The sequence below is a fragment of the Equus asinus genome, chromosome 25 (assembly GCF_041296235.1).
Source record: "Equus asinus isolate D_3611 breed Donkey chromosome 25, EquAss-T2T_v2, whole genome shotgun sequence".
NCBI lineage: Eukaryota > Metazoa > Chordata > Mammalia > Perissodactyla > Equidae > Equus > Equus asinus.
The window spans coordinates 42063304-42081773 of record NC_091814.1 but is presented as its reverse complement, the minus strand read 5'-3'; the positions used below and the strand labels follow the sequence as shown (position 1 = coordinate 42081773).

Sequence of the window (18470 nt, the reverse complement as noted above, 5' to 3'; positions counted from 1 at the left end):
ACCTTCACCGTGAGGTCATCTGGAAACTGGCTACTCCCACTTTGTGGTCACTGGACTGCCTTGTTTGTGACTGCTGTTCTTCTCTTTCTCCTCCCCTTCTCTTCCTCCCCCTTCTCCTCCTCCCCTTCTCTTCCTCCTCCTCTCCCTTCCCCCTGCCCTCCTCCCCCTTCTCCTCCTCCCCCTTCTCCCCCTTCTCCCTTCTCCTCCTCCCCTTCTCTTCCTCCTCCCCTTCTCTTCCTCCTCCTCTCCCTTCCCCCCTCCTCCCCCCTTCTCCCCCTCCCCCTTCTCCTCCTCCCCTTCTCTTCCTCCTCCTCTCCCTTCTCCCCCTCCTCCCCCTTCTCCTCCTCTGCCTCCTTGTCCTCCTCCCCTTTTCTTCCTCCTCCTCTTGCTTCCCCCTTTCTCCCCCCTCTCCTCCTCCTCTTCTCTTCCTCCTCCTCTCCCTTCCCCCCTCCTCCCCCCTCTCCTCCTCCTCTTCTCTTCCTCCTCCTCTCCCTTCCCCCCTCCTCCCCCCTCTCCTCCTCCTCTTCTCTTCCTCCTCCTCTCCCTTCCCCCTCTCCTCCCCCCTTCTCCTCCTCTGCCTCCTTCTCCTCCCCTTCTCTTCCTCCTCCTCTCCCTTCCCCCCTCCTCCCCCCTTCTCCTCTGCCTCCTTCTCCTCCTCCTCTCTTCCTTCTCCTCTCCCTCTCCCTCCTCCTCTTCCTCATTCTCCGCCTCCTTCTCTTCCTCCCGCCCTCCTCTCCCCCTTCTTCCTCCTGTCCTCCCTCCCCGCTCCTGCTCCTCCTCCTTCTTCTGTTTTCTTTTCTCCTGGAGGAGGCCTCCCTGATGGTCATGTGAGTCCACACACGTGAGGTCAAGCTCTGGGGAGCCTCTTCCATTTTAGCCCAAAACATTTAGTTCTCTCCATTCTTCCAGTTCCTCTATTTTCTAGAAGTTTCATGTTTGCTCATGGTGAGCCACTGTAGAAACCCCCTGGAGTGGCCTTAAAAAATCAGAGCAGCCAGGACAAACCCAATATTTCTATTCTCCTTTCTTTATCCTCCCAATTTCCAAACTGTTCTCCCTCCTTGGCCAGGCAATTGCCTGTCTTCCTTATGTTCCAGGCTGGTGAGCTTTCGTGCGTGGCTGACTGTGAAGCTCTGCAGGGCCATTTCTATGTGGCGGGAGAATCCGCCCCAGCTTCCCGCTCCTCTGATGGCCGGCTGGTCAGCCCATCGTCTCTGAGGGCTCCTTAGCGTTCATTTCTTTGCCCAGCAGATAATTATTGAGTACCTACTATTGGTCAGGTGCGTTCCAGGCATGAAAGATGCAGCCAGAAACATGACCAAATTATCGCATGGACCTTCCATTGCGGAGCAGGGGTTGGAGCAGGCCAAAAAACCAAAAACCAAACAGACAAAAAACCCCAAGAATTAAATAATAATATACTTTCAGATTGTTATGAGTACTATGAAGAAAATAAATTGGGATAATATACAGAGTGAAAAGAGGAGAGGAGAAAAGTCAAGTCTTTGCACTCCCAGGCCAGGGAGACGTTTGAGGAGTGGAAAGGAGGCCAGCGTGGCTGGAAGGTAGTGGCTGATGGGAAGTGAGGAGCCAGATGGCGGGGCAGGACCAGATCACCTGGGGCCTTCTACGCCCCAGGTTAGATTTCATTTTTCATGCAATGGGGAGTAACATGATCACTTCTTGAAAAGGACCACTCTGGCTCTTGTGGAAAACAGATTTTAGGGACCAAGAATGGGAATGAGGAGACCAATTGGGAGGCTATGATAGTGACCCAGGGCAGGAGTGATGGTGGATTCCCATGTTGGAGGCAGCAAAGAGGGAAAGAGGGGCTGGGCTGTGGTCGAGTGGTTAAGTTCGCGTGCTCCGCTTCGGTGGCCCGGGGTTTCACCAGTTCGGATCCTGGGCGTGGACATGGCACCACTTGTCAAGCCATGCTGAGGTGGTATCCCACATAGCAGAACTAGAAGGACCTACAACTAGAATATATAGCTATGTATTGGGGAGCTTTGGGGAGAAGGAAAAAAAAGGAAGATTGGCAAGAGATGTTAGCCCAGGGCCAATCTTTAAAAAAAGAAAAAAAGAGGGAAAGAAAGAAATAGATTCAAGATAGGCTGTAGAGATGGGGCTAGCCTGGTGGTATAATGGTTAAGTTCCTGTGCTCCACTTTGGTGGCCCAGGGTTTGCGGGTTCAGATCCCGGGCGTGGACATAGCACCGCTTATCAAGCTGTGCTGTGGCAGCGTCCTACATATAAAATAGAGGAAGATTGCCACAGATGGTAGCTCAGTGACAATCTTCCTTACACACGCAGAAAAAAGACAGATTGTAGAGAGGCAGCCAACAGTGGCGTACAATGCTCTAATCTGGGACTCTGGAGTCCTGGAATTGAATCCCAGGTCTACCAGCACCAGCTGTGGGAGCTTGTAGGTGTGGCTGAACTCCTGGTGTGCTCATCTATAACAGGAGGAGAACGGCCCCGCCTCCCCACTGCTCTGGTGGGGGGAGGAGAAGGTGAATGTGCCCAGCAGGGTGCCTGCCCGGTAGGACCTCCACCCATGCTCTTGTGACCATGAATGTTGGGTGAGTATATGGAGAGTTACCTCCATGTGTGAGGGATTTTCTGGAACCTACTTCTGCTCTATTCCAAGGATGAAAAGGCAAGATCCTCACCCAGGCTGCTGGGAGTAGGCCTACCCTCAAAGTCGGTCAAACGAACTCAGTGTTACCTGTGAAGGGTGCATTTGGGGGTCATCACCTTTCAAAATGGGGAAATGAGTTTTGGGCAGGGGCTAGAAAATGCCCCGGGCTGGTGGGAGAGAGGGGCCTGAGGGGCTGATGGTGGCTAGACAAGGCAGGAGAGCTTAGGCCGGGGGTGAGCCTGTCACTGTCCAGAGGGGCAGCTGGTAAAGGCGTCTCTGGGCATGTGTGGATGAGGGGAGGAAGGCTGGGGAACAGTGTGATGGACTGACAGGTTTCGAGAAACTCTCAGCAAGACTGGGTTTTGACCTTGTGTGGGTAGAGCAGGTCCGTGTTGAGCCCTTTCCGTGGAAGCTCTGAGAGCAGAAATCTCACCCCTGGAAATCACCTGTCCCACGCTGGCTTGCCGTCAAGTCTGTCCTGCAGGCCTGTGGGAGCCAGCTGACCCGGGGCAGGGTGCACGGGCCTTTATAAAGGCATGAATCAAAGGTCGGTGAAGCAGGAGAGTGTTTGTGGGTACCGCCCCTCTCTCTTTAGCTTTCTGGAGTCTGGACTCTGGAACCTCAGGTTTCTGAAGGGAAGTGAAGGGGGCCTGACATCAACTGTTGACCTACGGTATGCCTGGCGCCATGCCAAGCACTATGCAATATCATGGCACAGTGGTGAAGGAAACATTATCATCTCCATTTTTTTTTATACTAGGAAACTGAGGCTCTGCAGGATAAAAGCCTCTTTTCCCAAAGTCATGTGACCAGGAGCCCCACAGTCGTGTGACCGGGAACTCCTGCTCCCACACCAGTGTCTCCTGGAGGAGCGGAGGGGACCTCAGAACCTCCAGAGGAGGGCTCTTGGGATCTGGATTTTTACGAAAGCCCCTCAGGCTCTTGCAATCGCCAGCTGGGTTTGAAGCTTCTGCCCCACGCCCACCATGCGGCTTTTCCAAAGGCCGTCGTGGGGTATTTGGAGCAAAAAGAGAGAGTAGGCACCCAGTTTTGGAACATGACCTCAGCAGGACTTGCAGCATCTTAACTGGAAAAGGAGCTTTAATCTTGCTAACTGGCTATCCAGCTCTGATGCTTGGGGCAAGTCACTGAACTTCTCTGAGCCTCAGTTTCCTTGTGTGTAAAATGGGGCTCCAGATACTTACCCTGCAGGACTATTGAAGGATGAGGGAAACTATGGTAAATGACTTAGCACCATGCCTCGTTCAGCTAACCACCGAGGAAATGGTAGCCGTTAACACTACATGCTGCGTCATCAAACCCTTTTGGGGGGGAGTTGGGGGACAGCTCACTCCTCTGTGGGCCACTCACCCATTGATGAGACACAGCCTGTCCCCTAGAAAGAGCAGACTTCCAGGACTCGTCCTCCCTCCCGGGAAAGCCCAGTATCTGCCCAGGCCGTTGGGCCCTGGCCCCTGGGGCTTGGACATGTGGTGACACTCTCTGCTTTTCAGCTGGCGAGCATGCCCCCTCCCTGGGCTGGCCTAGGGGGCAGGCTGGGCAGGAGGAGCTGGCAGGGGGAGCTGGCCTTGTGCTGAGGATGCTGGCCCCGTGCCCCGCTCCTCTGCCAGCTGGGCGGCTGGGCCGGGCAGCAGCTTGGACTAGCTCGAAGGCCCAGCAGGGGCCTCTGTGGGGCGGCAGCCTCTCCAAGCCCCTCAGCTAGCACCAGGCCATCTGGTGCCTCTGTCCCCTTTTGTGTGCCTGGGAAGAGAGGGGGGAGGCAAAGGGGAGGAGACGGGTTTCTCTGGCCAGCTTTCTTCAGAACTGAGGAGAAGGAGGAGCTTGCAATAGAGGGGCACAAGGCCTGGGAATGAGGCTGAGGGCACTCCAGTCTCAGGACTCAGCAGGAGAAGGGACACAGGGAGACTGAGGCATGAAAGGGGGCTTGGAGAAGGAAGAAAGCTCAGAAGGAATGGGTGCTCTAGCGCCCTGGGTAGGAAAGATAAAAGGGGAAGAGAGCAAGAAAGAGAAAGCCGAGCGGAGAGGAAAACTTGAGAGGTGCGGAAGATGGAATAAAAGATGCAGAAGAGAATAAAGTCCAGGAGTAGGAAAAGGTCTACGAAATATCTCCAAGTGCAGTGTGTGAAGCTGCTGCTGTATTTCTGTTCTAGGAAAGAGGAAGCGAGAGTGTGTGGGCTGGGGGCCCTTCCCTGGCCGGGCTGTAGGTGAAGTGAGGGTGTACTGAGAGCAGCCCAGTTTCCCGTCAGAGCAGCCTGGGGTCCAGCCTGGCCCCGCCCAGCAGCTGGGAAGGTAGGGTCCCCGTCAGAACTGCTCAGAACCGCCACCCACCATGGACTTTGGAAGGGATATGATGGTCTCTAGGGATGGGGAGAAAAATGGTGTTGACAAATATATCCTTTGATGCGGTTCACTTGGGGAGTAAAAGTGTGCATTCCTGAGGCCATTAGGGACGTGACTTTAATGAATTTTACATTTGGAAATTCACAGTGACTTTGAGGGAGCTGCCCCATCAGGTGGTGGACTGTCCCTCCTCCTCCATGGAGGTCCCCAGGCGGCACCGCATGAGTGAAGCAGACCCAGAAATAACAATGATGAGTGTGCTGCTTTGTGTTTCTCTGGTGTTCCCCTGGGCTCATGGTCTGTTCTGCATTCGGTGAAGTCAGGAAGCACACAGAGAATGGTCTGTTTTCTCTGCTGGGGACAATACAAACTGGGCTTGGGTTGGAAGCATCCCTCACCGCAGCACTTCTGTCAACTCTGTTCCTGGAACCCTCTCAGAATTAAGCAGGCCTCCCCTCCTGGGGTTCCGCTATGCAGCGCCAACCCCTCCCCAGCCCCTGGCCCTGAGATGTGTGCTCGCCTTCTTGCTGTCCCAGAAATCTGCCCTGCCATCTCCGGTAGGCCTGATCAGCCTCTGTCTTCTATTCCCATCTGGAAAGTGGGACTAATCACCATCAGCTTCCTTGAAGGGGGAACTCTGCACTGAACTAATTCATGACGGGGCTCCGGGAGAGCTCATTAGGCAGGAGCCAAGCTAAGTGCGATTGATTTAGTGCAAATAGGTTCATTTAGCATCAACCAGCGTGCGATGGTTTTTTTCTCCCCAGGTTAAAGTCATTTGAAGATCATCGATTGGCAGCTCTGGGAGCACTTTGCAGCTCTTGGGTTGGTGAGGGTACCCCAAAGTGGATGTGTATGTTGTGGAGCCAGCCCCGCTGGGCTCTGATGGGCTCTGCGAGGAGCTGTGAGCAGGGGGGCGGGCGATGGGGATGGGCGATGGGCAGAAAGCCTCATGCACCTTGAGGAAGGTCAGGCTGCAGCTCAGAAAACCCCCAGGGAGGAGGTGACCAGATGTAGCCCATGGACAGCTGAAAACAAGCAGGGCTGGACGGGAGATGTCCGTCCACGTGTGTCTGCAGGCGGGCTCACAGCTGGCTCAGCTGAGCCATCTGAAGGAGTATCAACCGCTATTTATTGAGCACTTATGATGTGCTGTCACAATTTGTCTTCACCACAACCCTAAAGATGAGGAAACCATGGCCCAGAGAAGCTAAGGGACTCTCCCATGGTCACTCAGCTAGTAAAGGGCAAAGCTGCTGTTTAACTGTGGCCAGGGGACAACACAGGCTGGGCGCTCTCCATTGAGCAACACTGCCGGCTGGGCCTGATGGGAATGCAAAGGAAGGAAGGGTCAGGAGTGGCTTCAAGGGGAAGGCTTTTGAAATGGTCCAGAAGAATGAGCAGGACTTTGACCTTGGGAAAGGTGATGCTTCTAAATGCAGAAAGGAGCAGGCACAGAAGCACAGGGCGCACTTGGGGATTGGGGCAGAGTGCAATAGAGAGAGGTGTTTGGCAGGAGAGCTGGGCCAGGAGGCAAGTTGGAGCCGTTTTGTGAGTCTTAGTGGTGCTGTGGGAGGCTGGGTTTTCTTCTGTAGGGGTGGGGTCCCAGGAGAGCTTTGATGAGGGGAATCACACGGTCAGGGCTGTCCTGGCAGTGGTCTGAGGGTGCCACTGAAGGAGAAGACACAGCATTAGGGGCCAAGGCAGAAGGCCACTGCTTTGGGCAGTGGGGAGGTCCAGGATGGGGGTGTGCGAGTGTGAGGAGGCCGAGGCTACAGGGACACTGGGTGGGGGAGGGGGATGAGTAGGCCAGGGAGTTGGGGGCCTGGGAAGAATAAAAAATGACTGCAATGTTGGCTGGGAGGATGTGGGGTTATTTATAGAAATGGGGAAGTCACAGGGAGGAGGCACTTTCGGGTGGGGGAGGGGTGGGAAGGAGATCTGATTTGGAACCCAGCGAGGTCAGTTGTTGGCTGGACTTCCAGGTAGTTGTGGCAAACAGCAGGGGCTCCCTGATAACCAGTCTAAAACCTCATCTGGAACGTTCAGCTTCTTCATCTCCCCTGAGGCGCTCAGCTCTCGGATTGGGAATCACGGCCTCGCATTTTGTGCCTCTCAGTGGCATCAGAAACTTGGATTCCCTGGGAGCTATGGACGCCAGTCACCACCTGGTGCTGAGGGTCAGAGACAACGACTGTGCAGTCCCTGCCCCAGATGTGGCCCCTCAGACCTTCGGGGAAGTTACAGATGAAGAATTTCCCTGGGGGACTGTTCCTGCCAGGCCTCCTCCCTCTGTTTTCCCCAGGAAGACCTCCTCCACCTTCTCAGCTCTAGACCCTGTTGGGGCAAGAGCAGCCCTGCCTGGACCCCAGCGGTGGGAACACAGAGGCCAACGATGGAGGGTGGGGGTCGTTTTGGCTCAAGGGACCATGGCAATGAGGAGGGAAGAGACCGCTTCCTTCTGCTGCCTGTGCTCAGCAGGAGAGGGCGGGAGCCGCTGTCCTGGCTGTCAGCTCATTTCACCAGTTCTCCGCCTCTTCTTAAACACTCCACCTGCACAGGGGAAAAACCTTCTGAACCCAAATTTTGGACTTGGGTTAATCCCAGTTCTTAGTGAGAAGGTAGAGCTCTATTTTATTTATTTATTTATTTGAGGAAGATTAGCCCTGAGCTAACTGCTGCCAATCCTCCTCTTTTTGCTGAGGAAGATTGGCCCTGAGCTAACATCCATGCCCATCTTCCTCTACTTTATATGTGGGACGTCTGCCACAGCACGGCTTGACAAGCGGTGCATAGGTCCACACTTGGGATCCGAACCGGCGAACCCCAGGCCGCCGAAGCAGAATGTGCGAACTTAACCTCTGCGCCACCGGGCCGGCCCCAAGGTAGAACTCTAGGAAGAGGCAAACTATAATCTAAATGAGATCCATTCATTCATTCTCTTCATCCAATCAGTATGTATCTAGTGTCTACTCTAGGTCAGATAAAGGATAGGTCAGCTGAAGTCCCTGCCTGTGAGGAGCTAAGAGTTGGGGAGCACCGGTGCGCAAACCAGCAAGGACAGCTCAGAAGAGGCCCAGAACCCAGAATCGGAGGAATCAGGGGTCCTTGCAGAGAAGGTTTCAGCTAACTCGGGAGGCAAGGAGGAAACTGTCTGGTGGAGGAGGAGGGGAAGCTTCTGCAAAATGGGAACAGCGGAGCACCCCCAGAGGTTCTGATTTCATGGGTCTGGAGAAAGGCTCGGGCATTGGTATTTTAAAACTGCCCTAGATGATTCTCACTTGCAGTCAGGGCTGAGGACCACTGACCCACCGCTGGAGTACTTGCAGCCCAGCGTGGGAATGATGACGCTCCCCCACTCCCCCAACCCCCGCCCCAGTCCGCTCCCAGAAGGAGACTCCTCGGGCAACCACCAGCCTGTGCTCCTGGAGGGGAGGAAAAAGTATTCTTTTTCCTCTATACACCTGAGCTGAATGACTGGGCCCTGCAAATTAGACTAACAAAAGACAGATGAACAAGAGCAAAACCAGCAGAAGCTTAGTACGCATCACGCGTACACATGGGGACATTCAGTGATGAGTGACTCAAAGCGGTGGTGAGAACTTGCATTGATGCAGCATTTGAACAAAAGAGCAATAGATCTGTAGAAAAGTGACAACACAAAGGGAAAGGGTTGTAGGCTTCCAAAGGCAGCAACCTGTGGGAAGGCAAATATATGGGGGAGGCTAGTGGAAGACAGTGCTGGTTAGTCGAGTTTGTGATGTAGGTTCCTCTGGGGTCACCTCTGGGCTGATAAGCATCTAGCGTTGTCTCTGGTGATTAACTTCTGACCTTCCTGCTAGACAAGGGAGGGGAACATCTTTACACATTTGTGCCCTGCTTCAGAGCAAATAGAGGAAGGGCAGAGAGCTTTTCTTGTATTTTCTTTTCCATTGCCTTCAGCTCAAAACAGTCCTTATGCCCAAGTGGCGTATTTTGGGCTGGCGCGTTCTGCTGCCCTTCAGCACACATCAGGTGTGCAGGGAAGACAAAGATCAGTCCGCTGAGCGTAGCTGAGGTGAAGGTGATGGCAATGGGCTCGCTGCAGATGGACAAGCAGTTTAGGCCGCTCTTCTGGTGTTAAATGAGGAAATTGTGGTTCCCCCAGAAGACGAGAGACTTGTCAAAGGTCACTCTATAAATGACAGAGTTGGCATTTAAGTCTCACTCTGGGGAATGCTGCCTCAAGTGTTTTTCTGGCTTTGTGTTGACAATGCTGGACTTGCGGGGGGGGGGGGGGGACTGGGGAAGCTGCTGTGTTGTTCCCACCTTTCCTCGTCGGCACCTCCAAGTTTCTTTGTGCCCCAGCCACTTTCTCCCATTTGCCTGATTTTATCATGGATGATTCATCCATGGCTTTCACCACTGACCTCTCCCAGGGCCTGCCGATAATTTCAGGGACTCTTGGGAATGCTCCTGTTTTATTTGTGACCCCTGCCAGGAGCTAGTTTCTTCAGAGCCTTGGCCTGGCCCGGGAGCCCGGGGGTGGCACGCCTTGCAGGAGGGGGCAGCCAGGGACAGGGAGCAGCAGGATTGCTAGCGGTGTGTTTCTGGTCGTGCATCTCCAGACTTCTGCATTTCTGTGGCAGCAGCCCAGCCCGAGGCTCAGGGTGAGGAGGCATGCCTGGGCATGTCTGGTGGGGCAGGCTGGTGAGGACGCCACTTGCATGAAGACAGCAGGATCCCTGGAGCCGAGACTGGACTCGGAGGCGTGGTAAACTGGGCTTGGGAAGAACGCCCTAGTCAGGGGAGGGGGCTGCGGAGGGATGGGTATTGATGATGATAATGATGTGACTGGTGGTGGAAGTATCATTTTTGAGCACTTCCTCGACCTGAGCACCGTGCTTTGGTCCTTTACAGGAATTAGATCATTTCATCATACCTGGAGGCGAGACTAATCCCCACTTTCAGATTGTACATTTCATAGTTTACAGATGAGGAAACTGAGGCTCACACCTCCAGTCATGGGCGGAGCTCCCGTCTGCCTGAGCTCCTGACCACAGTCCTCTCTGAGACCTTCTCAAGAGCCCTTCTGGAGACATCCAGAAATACGGGTGGGGTGTCACAGGGGGTGCCTAGAGCAGGTGTGGCTCAGAACCATCCAATAATGGGTTCCTATAGTTCTTGTGGCTCAGACTGGCAGGATCTGGGAAATCTTGGGTTACATTTATAGGTCTTTAAAAATGAGCATTTTTTGGATACTGAATCCTTTAATCTCAAATTCCTGTGCAAGCCAAACACGGAGACATCCGTGCTTGGAGATGGAGAAAAATTTATTCCAATTGGCCAAAATGAGTTGTTGGGAGCCTGGGTTCGCTCAAATCCATGCCCCCAAGAACAGAGAGCAGGGGAGGGTGTGGTTTATAGAGCTAAGGGGCTTTGCAGGAGGAGCTTCGGGCAAGCAAAGGGGTCACTCCCGTTAAGCCCCTGGGCAATCTGACCTCTGGGCTTCAACTGCTGAGGGCCGGCCATTCTTGGTGAAGGCAACCTCCCCGAGGGCATTCTCTTTCTCCTGCAAAACAAGCTCGCAAATCTTCTGGAAAACAGGCTCACAAATCCTCGAGACCCCTGAGTCACCCCTCAAGTTAAACAGGAAAACAGCAAATTGATTAAATATCTACAATACCCCTCAGGTACCGGCTTCATTTTCACCTTTGACTCTAATATACTTTCTTTAGCTTTTGCTCATAAGGAGGTATGGCTCTCTTTAAAAGACCCTCTTAAAAATGCTTCCTCCTATGACTCCTCTGGGCCATTCTACTTTGAGTTGGCACAAAAATGAACAGCTTAGACACTTCTGGGCAAAACTACAGAAGAAAATAAATCCTGGAGTGTCGTAGCTGACCACAAGCTGCCCATGAGTGAGCAGCAGAGATACTGATTTGTAGGAAAAAGCTGATTTGTGGCGGTGCCATGTGCGAAAAGGGCGTGAGTTAGCCGCCCTGCCTCAGGTAGGGTGACTGTCCTAGGAGTTGTCCTCCCAGGGTTTATTCACAGGCCCCTCGTCAGGAACCAGGAACGTGGAACCAGTTCCTTCAAAGAATCACTGTTACAAATGGAGGCAAAGTGCTGCAGGGAGGCTGGAGATGCCCACCTGTGGCTCAAAACCCCATATTTATGAGGAAACAATAGGAGAAAGCAATTTAGTTCTGATGTGCAGTTAATTTTCACCATGCCTTTGTCATGACCGGGATACTTCATGAGGGGGGCGATGATGGCATGGCCAGAAGCACAGCTCCTTTCAATTTCCAGGTTGTTGGTATTTGGCCCACCTCTGCCTCTTTCCATCCCCACCCCTACTGGATCTTTCTAGAAGGCTTTCAGTTCTCCCCCAAATCATTTGCATGTGTGCACACGTGTGCAAACACACACACACACAGCAGAATCTGTCTCCCAGTCCTCCCGCCTCTGTCTGACACACATCCCTCACTCCTCACCTCTGTCTGTCTGACTCCCAGGGTGCGATGCTCCTTCATGCACTTTCCCAAAGTCTGACAACAGCAACATGACAAAGGGCAGACCTCCCTCTGAATTATCCCCCCTCCAAATTGCATCTCCACCCTCCCACTGCCTTCCGTCTTCATTACCAACATCCTGGTCATCATTTCCGGTGGGGACAAGTGGGAGAGCCTCACCAGCTTCTTTCCTTCCCCGTCCCTCCCCTGTCCCATCCCCTGTTCCATTTTCCACACCGTAGCCAGAGCGGGCTTTGAAAGCGTTCACGGTTCGTGTCTCCTGCCGGTACGTACAGTGAAATCCAGCTCTTTCCCTGACGTGCCAGGCCCACGTGGTCTCCCTGCCTAGCTCACCGCCTTTCTCTTTTCTCAGCCCCCATTCCCCTGATTGCTGGAAGACATGAGGCTCAGCCCTGGCTCTGGCTTTTGCTCTTGTTTTCCTCTCAGTCTGGAATGCTTTTCCTCTCTGCTGCCTCTTTTGATCTGGCACGTGTCAATTTAATATTAGTCCCCTCCTCCGAGAAGTCTTCCTTGGTCTCCCTCTCTAAAGTGTGTCCTTTTGTGTTCCCTTACGCTAACTACTTATTCCCTTCGGAGAACAGAATGCAATCACTCTGTAGTGCTCTTGCTTGTTTACCTGTGTCCTGGTCCATTGTGTGTCTCCACCAGAATGGATTTCGAAAGCCTGACTTTGTCCAGCCTGTTGATCCGCATAGCTGCAGTGCCCAGAACAGTGCCTGACAGTGCAGGTGTTCATAAATGCTTGCTTGGTGAATGAACGAATGAACCTAAAATTCATTTAAGAGAACAAATGAAAAACAGTTCCCATGACAGGGAAATTCTGCAGAACATGAAGGGATTTGAGCCATGGACGCCACGTAAACCCGCAGCATCCTGCTGACTGGGGACTAGCTCAAAATCAAGGTCAAGGCAGACCTGTGGGAGGCCTTATTGGTTGCAGGGCATCTGCAGGGTTGGGTGAGGATGAGGTTTAGAAGCAGAGACCCTGGGGTCAGTGCTGGATGGGGGTGCTGTAGGCCTGATGCTTCTGGAAGGTGACGGGGAGGTATGGTGGCCACTGGTTTCGACCTCGTTGCATCTAGGTTTATAAAAATTTGGGCTATGTGGTTTAAACACAAACAAGCCCCACTTTCCCATCCATACTAAGTGGAGAGTGATATCGCTGGGTGAAAATAATCACAGTTCCATTGGTTTGAAATATGCTAATGCCTGTGTTGAAAACACAGTGATGTGAGCAGATGCCAGCACATCTTTGGGGGTGTGACCTTCATGCCACAAGGTGGGCTGACTAGTGAGTGAAGCAGAACCCCAAATGATAACTCACAGATGTATTTATGGAGAGTCAAGTAGAGTTCTGGGGGAAGCAGAATCAGGATGTATGGAGGATTTGGTGGGGAGGAGAGAAGTGTATAGGGATGGGAGGAAAAGCCATAAGATCTTTTAGATGTTTGTCTTGGGCCATGAGAAAGAAATTAGATATTATTTCTGAGATATTAGAATAATGAGTTTTCACTCTCAGTAATCAAGAAGATGCTCCTACTCACTGAATCAATAGGTTTGTGGTTTAGGGGAGACCTCACATCCTGGAACGAAGAAGTCTTGCTCAGTTTTGCATTTCAAATTAGATTTCTGAAAGTCCATAGCAAGCTAGTAATCAGTAATCTTGAGAAACTGGCTGTTGAGAGGGAGAAGTTTTTCTATTTTCCAAGAAGATCCCTTTTCTGTATCTGGGGCAAAGCTTAGGGATCTGAGCACAGAGTGATGTGTCAAGCCGTTGTGTAGAGAACAGAGAGTTCGACACAAAGAAGTGCCCCACAGGAAGGAAGAAAGATCCATCTGGTGCTTGGAGAAGTGTGGAGTGAGACTCAGAGGGGCAAGGAGTCAGGGTAAGAAGCTGTGTGCCCCGCCTACTGCCCATGGACTCAGGCTGGGGGTGGGCAAGGTGGTAGAAAAGCCCAGATATGGTGACAAGAAGTGGAAAGTGCCTCACTTCACATCTGGATCACTGGGAAGAGAATCCTTTGCGGGTATCTATACAGGAGTGTCATGGCAAGGTGGAAACACTGGCAAGTTGTGTTTCAGCAAAGGGAGTGTCTAAGACAGCGGCCCTTGCTTCTACATGGCCTGTATGAGGGTGTGTCGAGACCTTCCCAGGTGACACCTGGGGTGCATAAGGAATCTGGGAGTGAAGAGCCAGCATGCCTGGTGAAGGGCGACTGAGTCAGGGGGACTCCTTGGCAGAGTCTCAGAGTGGACATCCAGAGCAGAGGTCAGAGGGAGCATGTGGCTGATCCCTAGTGGGTCAGTGGTGCCAGGGAGCACTGAGGAGTGGCCCCACGTGGCAGGGGAATGGCCAGACTGCCCAGGAGCTCTTGTTAGGTATTGCCTACATGAAGAGAAAGGTCATGAACATCCCAAGCCCAGCTGGACAAGGGGCGGGAGAGGATGTGGCTTAGGAACAGCACATGGGAAAGGAACTTAAGGGTTATCATTCATGATGATCAAAATGAGTCCCAGCATATTAACCTGTGAAATAAATGAAGGGGTTATAGTCTGGTCCTATTCTTCCCTGGGCCGGTCAGCTCACTTCTGGAGCACTGGAGTCATGCTGGGGTCTCACCGCGAGGCTGAACCAGAGCCCACGCAGAGGAGAGCGGTGAGAAGCTGCCATCTGGGAGAAGGTTGGAAGGAAGGGAGAAGGTGTAGTCTGGAGAAAGACAACTCAGGAGGGATACACTGCTTGGGTTCTGTGTTCCCAAGGACAGACTCAATGTGTGGACACTATGGGGAGAGATATTTCAGCTCTAAACCCAAAAGGACTGTCCAATAACCCTAAGCAGGCAGGGGCTGAATCGCGACAAAATGCACTTCCTACGTTGGTAGCAGCCAGGCCGTTATGCAGGAGATTCAGACATCTGCCCAGGTCCTAGACCTGAACAACCTTCAAACCGTCTTCCAGCCTTAAGATTTTGTGAATTGCTGAATGAAATTCTAATTTTATAATTTCTGACTCAGAGGAGACTCTTACTTTGAGTCAGAATATCCGAGTGGGAAGATCCCAGCTCCTTAGAGTCAGACAGATCTGACTTCTGAGACTGGCTCTGTCACTCACGAGCTGTGTGTGACCTGGGGGAACTTCGTTTACCTTTCTGAATCTCAGTTTTCTCATCTGTAAGACGGCGATATTTACCTGGCAGGGTTTTGTTGGCATTAGTGAAACAATATAATAAAAGATCAAAATACAGAAGATTACGTGTGTGTGTGTGTGTGTGGTGCGTATGAGTGGTGTGTGTGTGTGTGTGTGCAAGCAGGGAGAGTACTGGCCCTTTGCAGTGCTACAAAATCACAATACTTACTGGTTAATTTCCTTCTTCATAAGACTGGTTTCCAGAGCATCAGGTTTAGTGAAAAGATGGAACAGACTCTGATGTAGTGTGGACAGATCCTGGTTTGAATCCTCTTAACAGGGAAGGGAAGGGTCTGACACGCGGAGGAGGGGGAGGCACCTATGACTATGCTGGGGAAGGGGCAAGAGAAAGCCATCCTCTGACAGCTACCAACAGACACCCTCTGGTCCTGTGCCTGGGTTTCTGGCCACCGGCTGAGTCTGGCTGTGTAACACAGTGCCCACCCTCTCTGGGAGAATAGTGGGCCTGGACAAGGCCCCTTCCCGCCCAAACTGACTGTCCGTGTGGCACCACACGGAGCAACTTTCAGTTGTGAAGTGGGCACAGGTTTTCTCTTTGCCTTCTCTGCCTCGGCCTTCTGTATTTACTCCCCCCCAGCCCCAACTCCCTCTTACTTAATCCCTCCTAATTCCGCCGTCACAAGTTTTCCCCTTAGAAACAGCACATCTTGGTCACAGGGAGGTCTGAGTGACGGCAAAGCTAACAGTGTCCCCTCTCCTCCCAGGACACTTGTGCTTCAACCCCAAGCCAGGCGTGAGCCTCCACTGGGAGCCTCCCTTCCCCCGCGTGAGACGATGGGGTGGGGTGGGGGTGGGGTGAGGAGAAGGCACAGCTGGCCCCACCCTGGTGTGTCTCTTTGCAAAGCTGATACTCTGGGCCAGGGCTTGACTGTCTTGAGTCCTGGTGGACAGTGGTGAAAAAACAGGCACACAGCTTTGCTGGGGTTGGGGGCGTGCTCCCCCCTCTGCCTGGTTGGAGGAAGTGAGTGGGTCCCGCCTGCGGCCTGAAGCTGACTCAGTGATTCCTGGAAGGTGGTGACATCACGGTGACATAGCGATTCCCCTCCCGGGCGAGTGTTTCTCATTGGCAGCGAGGCCTGAGGCTGTCTTAGAGTGACCAAGTCCCCTGGATCTTAACGCCACGTACCTTAACAGCTCCCTTCTCCAAATTCCCGCAGCTAGGATCATCTGTCTGTACAGTGACCTCACATTCTGGGCAGTCTTGATTGATTTTAAACATTCTGCCCTTTATTTTTCCATGTAAACAAATTCACAAATCATAGAAATCACCCCAGGTCTGACCTTCCGTCCTGGGGTTCTGGGAACACGGAGTCGCCACACTTGAGCAAAAACAGAACACCTGGTAGTGATAATTTGTATTTTTGTGTCTTTCTCCAGTTTCACATCTGCATGTCTTTTCAACATTGTTAACAGCTCCTAAGAGTGGGGACCCGGGAGCCGTGTCCCTTTATTTCTTTTGTCTCCTCCAGGACTCCCCCACGGGGCTGATGGTGCCGGGAAACAAAATGCTGGGGGTGGGGGTCTGCTCCCCATCTTGTCCTTGTCAGGCGCTCTCTCCCATTATACTTCATGGGGGGAGGAGGCATCTGCAACAAGGGCCCTATAGATAGGTAAGAAGGAGATTCCTTTTCATCAGCGCTATTTTGAAAGGTAACAATAGTCCCCGTGTGGGTTTGGGGAAAACCTGGCTGGACTTGTTGGGGCCAGGGGTGCTTTCAGAAAACCACTCCCTGCTCCCTTGTCAGCCAAAGACCCGACTCCCTGGGAGGTCGCGTGTCAGACCCACGTGGAGTAAAACAGATCCTTTGTCAGCTGGAGTCTGAATTCAAACGTCCTCTGGGGTCCTTCCCAGACTCGCTCCAGCGTTTTTCAGAGGGAGTCCCCGCTTGCCTTACGCTGCCCGATGCTGCCCCCTGCAGGCGGTTCGAGGGCACAGCCCTCACTCCCGGGCTTGCCAGCTCTGGGCCTGTGCCGCCCAAGTGGGGGCTTTTTATCGCCTAAAAGTTGTAAGAGCATCTAATAGCGCATGAAAAGGGAGAAAATCAGGCTTCTGTAAGTGAATTGCGTGTTGAAAGACACTGAGGTAAACGGTGGAGGCAGTGAGAATGACTGATGGAGATTTAAATCTGGAATGAGATGGAGGGTGTGGGAAGGCGGCAGCAGAAGAAACCAATGTTTGCTATGACCATCTCATTTAAATCAAAGCTCACAACAACCCGGAGAGGCCGTCTGAGCCCTTCTTTAGTGAATGATGGGATCGAGTCTTAGAAAGGTTAACTAAAGGGGCCGGCCTGGTGGCGCAGCGATTAAGTTCGCACGTTGTGCTTCTGGGAGGCCCGGGATTCACTGGCTCGGATCCCAGGTGCGGACGTGGCACCGCTTGGCTAAAAGCCATGCTGTGATAGGCGTCCCAAGTATAAAGTAGAGGAAGATGGGCGTGAATGTTAGCTCAGGGCTAATCTTCCTCAAAAAAAAAAAAAGAAAAAAAAAGAAAGGTTAACTAAGGTGCCAAGGCTGTACAGCAAGTAATTGGTAGAGCCAGGACTTGAGCTCAGAGACCCCCAGAGCTCGGTGACATCCATGTCTCATTACGCCAGCTAAGAGAGCAGAATCCTGCCTAGGAGGAAGGTCCCTTTATCTATGGTGTGAACAGGATTCTTTGGAATGAAGGTGAAATATCAATCACTAAGGGAGTTTAGCTATAGCCTCTGTGTGTGATTTTAGGGATGCTGGGAAGACCTCCCTAACTGAAAATATGCCCCCAACTTACCCATCACATGGCCTGGAACTTCATTATGGGAAGTTTGATGACCATTGGCTAGGTGGTACCCTCTTGTTAACTGGAAATATGGTTCCTAAGGGAGAGTCACAGGTTAAGCCTTCTGTCTTTATTCGATGCCAGGGGGGATTAGCTTGTCAGATTGCTAGGATGGTTGGCGAGGATGGGGTGGGGTGGGGGGGTGGCGGTGGAGGGGTGTCTCTGATTTTGTTCCTGGACGTCCTGGAGACTCTTCAAACTGAAAAAGTCCCAAACTCAACGCTTCATCCTCTCCCCAACCTTGTTCCTTTCTTTGACCTCACATGGGCCCAGAAATCAAGTTATCCTTCACTGCTCCGTCTAACTGGTCATCAAGTCCTGCCTGGCCTGCCTTATAAGTGGTGCTCGAATCTTCGCCGTGTGCGCTTCTGGTCTCTGGTCCTCCCAGGCCCTTATCAGCTTGTCCCTGGCTTCTTTCTGGCTCTGGGCCTTCACCATTTAATCAAACCCCGGGGCAGTGGTGGAAGAGAGCTTTCTGGAATATAAATCTGATCATGCTGCATTTCCTCTTAAGATCCTCCTCATTGCTTGAGGGGTACAGACTCCTTAGTGTTTCATACAGGTCCCTCAGGACTTCATTGCTACCCCTCTCTCTAGGCAAACTCTCTTTGTCTCCCCTCTGGATCTCCCTCGTTCACCCTCCTCCATCCCATTTCCCAGCCTTATCTGACGTTTTTCCTTTGTTATCTCCAATGTTTGTTCACTTCTCTGTGCCTTTACCCATGCTTTATTTTTGTTAGGAAAGCCCTTTCCTTTCAGTGGTCCACTGACCACTCCACAGTAAAGCCATTCCTGATTCCCACCCTCAGCCCCATGGAGGAGGCAAGTTTTTATGTCTCTGTCTCGGCTACTGGGCCGGGATGTGTAAATGAATGAATGAGTAAATGAAGTCAGCTGATGAGTGAGCTATCCATTTCAAAGGGTGTG

General features: G+C 52.4%; 1 long non-coding RNA gene across 4 annotated transcripts in view; it reads left to right on the top strand.

Annotated features, from left to right (window-relative positions):
* The first annotated feature begins 9338 nt into the window (after positions 1-9338).
* LOC123280581 (uncharacterized) overlaps positions 9339-18470 on the top strand; it is a 36234-nt gene continuing 27102 nt past the window's right edge. For 3 of the 4 annotated variants that reach the window (XR_011498148.1, XR_011498150.1, XR_011498147.1), the window contains exon 1: positions 9339-9755. This is a non-coding gene — a long non-coding RNA (uncharacterized lncRNA). The remainder of the gene's footprint in view (positions 9756-18470) is intronic. The other variant, XR_011498149.1, reaches the window with a different exon arrangement.